Consider the following 5978-nt stretch of genomic DNA (forward strand, 5'->3'; position numbering starts at 1 on the left):
ACGAAATTTAAAAAATCTGTTATCTCTCTCCCTTTATTTACACCATCGCTAAAAGGGGACTTAACTCATGCTCCAACTTGAAAATTGTTAGAAGTTATGGTTTAAAATTATTTTTAATACAAAAATTCACGTCTTAGGAAGCAATAAAAAAAATAATAAATGGCCGATTCCGGGCATTTTCGACCATGAGGAATCCATTGGTGTGACTCCCAGATTGCTATCTTGTAAAGTGTGGATTTCTATAGATGCAACACGCACACACACACACACACGCACACGCTCACAAACTCAGCTTTACAATATGTATAGATGACTCAATTAGCCACCACAGATGTACCCACTGGGGACCTGAGAATATACATATTGGCAGATTTAAATAAATAACGGTTATACTGTCACCATGGCTACAAAGGTTAGCTACAGCATTACAGATCAAGGCATTATGGATGGTAACTAATGATGAGCAATGCTGTAATAGCAAGGTTAAAGTAACTTTAACGGTATTAATGGCAGAGTCGACAATAGTGACAGAGACAACAACCATTTCTACATCTGCCACAATACAGGGCTCAATACTAATAATTTTAAAGTAGTACAAATATGTCTTAAGAAACAAAAAGGAAAATTACAACAGTACACCAAATCGTTTGTCCTATGGTTAATCTGGAAGCGCCCCCCTCCCCCAAAGAAAGCCAGCCTGGGGTCAAAAAGTCATTCACTGGTACAAACTCTTCTCTGAATACAAACCTGGATGGTCACTTGAATGGGAACTGCCCCAACTCAAACTTTCCAAGTCCACCACTACACACACCGCAGAAAGAAAAATGTGAGACGAAGAGTATACAGAAGTAATATACGCCTATTACTATGCATTAGGCAGGCTACCTGAAGAGAAACACACTGCATACCCTTATCAAATATGGAGAACATGAAATCAAGACAGCAGACTATATTTGGATGAAAACAAGTTAGCAAATGTTAGGAGGGATATTTTCAGAAATAAAAGGCTCACGGATAGTAAAATAACCACGATCAAGCAAGCAGCAGAAAATGACTTAAATATAAGACAGAAAGGAAATGAAGAACTAGACAAAGAGAGTAACTTTCCTTGAGTTTCAATTGAAAGACTACCATTGACCAGAACATGCAAACATCTGGTGAAATAAATTGTAATGAACCTGATAAAGATAGCGAGGAAAGTGGCAAAGAAACAATATTTGAACATTATACACTTACTGCAGAACATGATAGAACTGAAGCAGAAAATCATGAATAAGCTTGCAGTTGTAAAACACACCAATATGCATGATAGAGAACCACTTCATAAGCTCTCAAATACAATCCAAAATAGAAAACAAATTAAAATTGGAAACTATGTAACAAAGGAAATTATACAAGAACTAAAACCAGATCTCACTAAATTAAATGAAATTATTTACACAGCTGCTAAGACAATTGAAACTAGTTGTATGCCTCTGAAAAAAAAAATACAAAAAAATACAAACCTGAGAAAAATTCCAAACTGAAAAAGTAAAATTGAAAAAGAGATTGAAATAATGAGAGGTGAAATATCAATATTGAATGAACTAATCTGTGGAAACGATGTAAAAACCAGAAAAGGAAGAAAGATAAAGAGAAAAAATAGATTCTCACCAAGAGAAGAATTACTTTCAGCGAAAGAAACACTGTGACAAAAAGTCCAAGCAAAAGCTCAAAAAATACGAAAATTTGAGAAGAGAAACAAATTTTACAAGCAAAATAAGCTGTTCACATCCAATGCGAAAACATTCTACAGAGAAATAGGGAAGGAGAAATAACCATTGAAGACCTCACCACCTGCCATGGAAGAAGTTGAAAACTTCTGGAAAAATATCTAGAGTGATGAAAACACTTACAATGAAAATGCAAACTGGATTAGATGCGCAGAAGGATCCTCTCAAAACTTACCAGAACAAGCATGGGAAGTCATCACAATAGCAAATCTAAGGATGACACTGATGAAGGCTCATAAGTGGAAATCCCCTAGTAATAACAGGGTGCCAAATTTCTGGCTTGCCTCGCTCCCATGTGCACATGAAAAGTTAGTCCAGTTATTCAATGAAATTATGAGAGATCCTACGAAAACAGATTGGTTAGCAAGAGGTATTACTTACCTACTCCCAAAGAATAATGTAACCAAATTTCCCCAAAACTATAGAGCCATAACATGTTTATCTACCATGTATAAAATTTTAACATCCATTTTCATGGAGAAAACATACAAATTTATGGAACAGAACAATATTTTCCCCACTGAACAAAAAGTATGTTGATGAAGCTCATATGGATGTAAAGACCAACTCTTAATCAATCACGTGATCCTTGAGAACTGTCATAACAAACACAGAAATCTCAGTTCTTCATGGATTGATTATAATAAGGCCTTTGACAGCATACCGCATCCATGGATCTTGAAATCACTGGATATCTTCAAAATTTCTCCTTTGATTTCAAACTTCCTGAAGCACATGTCAATGTGCAATATGAACCTCTAATTATACCACTCTAATGGAGTAGTGACCACAAAAAATATTAATATTAAATACAGCATCTTCCAAAGTGACTCACTTTCACCTTTAATTTTCTGCACAGCTCTAATACCCCTTGCAAGTGAACTTAACAGTATAGGGTATGGATATAAAATAAGTCATCTATTTTAAATGGATGACTTAAAACTCTATGGCAAAGATGATAAAGTTGAAGGACTACTACATACTGTGAAAGCATTCAGTGATGACTTCAGGATGGAATTTGGTATTGATAAATGTGCCAAGGCCACTTTCTAGAAAGGGAAATTGAAGACCTCACATTCATTGGTGTGGGATGTTGACACAGATATAAAAGAACTTGAGCAGGAACAAACTTGCACATACCCCAGAATAAATGAGGGCTCTGGCATTCAGCATGCAAGTATGAAAGAGAAGATCAGGAAGGAGTGTTACAGGAGAGTTCGAGCAGTCCTAATAATCCAAGTTAAATGCATGTAACAAGGTGTCAGCTATAAATTCTTCAGCAGTTCCGGTTGTTATTTACAGTTTCAAAGTGTTGAACTGGAATATGAGCAAAATAAAGAAGACTGACCGGAAAATCTGTAAGCTTGCAATAAGATGTACCACCCAAAGGCAGACACAGATTGTCTTTACCTACCCAGAGCTCAAGGAGGTCAAGGCTTGATCCAATTTGAAATCTCCTACAAAACCACAACAATTGGACTGGCAAAATATCTTGAAACGTCTCATGACTGGATACTAAAGCTCATTGAAAACCATGAAAGATGCAAGAAACTTCGTCCTGTTATGAAGGAGAGCAAAAAATTTTCAAGTGAGTTTATGCATAATACCCAGGTTGAACAGCATGATGGAAGTGTGGCAACTGTAGTTGAAAAGAAGGTGAAATCAATAGCAAAGCAAAATGCATTTGAACAATTGGTTGATAGGTGGGAACAAAAACCTCTGCCTCACAAATATGTGTCCCGTAGCAAACAAGCTGATGTAGACCAGAAGCACACCTGTCAGTGGCTATAGAGATCAGGGATAAAGGTAGGGAGTAAAGGCTTTATCTTGGCTGCCCAAGATCAGAGCTTATTGACCCAGAACTATCAAGCCAATGTAATGGAAAATGATGTAGACCCAAAGTGCCAATACTGCAATGATGGGATAAAAACAGTGGACCACCTAAGGATGTAAGGTTTTAGTACCTGTAGAGTACAAATCAAGACATAACAGAGCTGGCCAATATCTACTTTGGATAATGTGTTGGAATTATAAAATCAAAACTGCTGACAAATGGTACAAGCACCACCCTGAGGCTGTAACTGAGGGAGAAAATGTAACGATTCTTTGAGACTTCCCACTATGTACAGACCAGACCATCAAAGCAAATAAACCAGATATTGTTGTGAAAGACCAAAACAATCAAGTCTGTTTATTGATTGACATGAGCATACCTTGTGACTATAATATCTTGGTAAAAGAATTTGATAAGCTCAGAAAATATAAATATTTGCTAATCGAAATCAAAAAGATGTGGCACATCAAGATGGTTACAATACCAGTGATTGTAAGAGCACTTGGAATGATCAAAAAAGAGAACTGAAAATTATTTAAGAATGACCCCTGGGTTACCATCCATGCAGAAAGTGCAAAAGATTGTCTTAGCTGGCACATCACACGTATTGAGAAGAGCATTGTTGCTGTAAATTTTCTTTCCTTTTCCCCCTTTTATTTTGTTTACTTTTTTATTTTTTCCTTTTTCTCTATCACATAACTTTGTAAATGAACAATCTGGTGTGTTTATTTTAATGGCCTACCAATGTATACAGTACATTTCTCTGCCCTATGTGTCAGGAAGACGCTCAACAAGAAATGGAAACAGAATTGAAAGAAGATGCTAATAATAATAATAAAATACAATGACCTGGAAATAGAGGTAACTCAAAATACAAAGACCTGGAAATAGAGGTAACTTGAATGTAGAATCTAAAAACAGAAACAATTCCTATCATAGTAGGTGCCTTAGGTATAATAAAAAAATATCCAGACAAATACATAACAAAAACACCAGGACTTACAAATATATATAACATACAGAAAATTGCACTACTGGGCACTGCACACATCTTACGCAAAACACTTTCAATACAGTAACCATAAGAACACCACAGCAAACCACAGCACATACCCAAGGCGCACAGAGCTGCGCTCGGTAGTGAAGTGAAAGCACGTTATAAAAATAAAACTACTGAACAATAATAATAATAATAATAATAATAATAATAATAATAATGATGGGAATGATGATAATGAGAAGGAGGAGAAAGAAATATATCTGGAAAGATTTACAGGCAGTTACTTGAGGACAGACTGACACACCCTAACTTAGACATCTAGGACCAGGCACTGGAAGAGTAGGGGAGGAAATCATTAAACAGGAATGATTTAAAAATTTTAACATTCCACCATCAAGCTAACCCTAATCATACAGATCAGACCAATGATCAAAAGGGTTCCAACCTTAACCATCCATTTTTATATCGCAAACAACATTTTCAATATTTCGTTTGCTTTCAAAAGATAGGTGATTTGGGGGTAATGGCTGCAGTGGTCAATGCTGTCATGGTCATTGTAGTTATAGTGATGTTAGCAATATTGATAGCAAGGTTGATGATGATGATACCTCACTTGCTATACTGTTACAATCATCTTACAACCAACCAACGGTTATCAGCCTATGAAATGTTGTTCTATTTATTACAAGACTGAATATAATATTTACTAACATACCCATGTTGTCAAAACTGCAGTGTTTTATTAATGACTAGCAGAAACACCCGGCGTTGCCTGGGTTAAAGAGAATAATGAAATCTAAAAACGCCGTCTAGACTACGATACCATATTTCTACATTAATAACTCTCCAATCCATGCCAGCATGGAACATAGATATTAAGTGGAATGCTAGAAGAAAGTTTTCAACTCATATGTATATAAAGTAAATACACGTAATTCAGAAACACGTTTTGTGTATTTTATTTCATAACCAAACAAACATATACAGATTATAAATAATGAAAGGCCAAATTTGGTGATTCATTTGACAGAGGTAGTAGAGAGACAATGCGATGATAAATCTGAGGTTGGATCTTGAAAGTTTGGATGAATGCTGCCTCAGTTAAATCTCTTGTGGTTCCAAATGATGTCATCTGTAGTACAGCGTCGTATTGTCTAATTTTGTTTTGCAAATGTTAGGAATCTTGGTCAGTTGATGATAACAGTTTCTTCAATAGCTCTGGAGGTTGGGGATTGTGGAATTGTTGGGAATATTTTTAACTTTGGTGTTATATGTATTGCTTGAAATATATGTATTTTCACTGGGTTTGTAAAAGAGAGTTATGTAGCTCTCGAGTTTTAGGGATTCACACAGACAGACAGACACACATTCT

The sequence above is a fragment of the Octopus bimaculoides genome, chromosome 13 (assembly GCF_001194135.2).
Source record: "Octopus bimaculoides isolate UCB-OBI-ISO-001 chromosome 13, ASM119413v2, whole genome shotgun sequence".
Classification (NCBI taxonomy): Eukaryota; Metazoa; Mollusca; class Cephalopoda; order Octopoda; family Octopodidae; genus Octopus; species Octopus bimaculoides.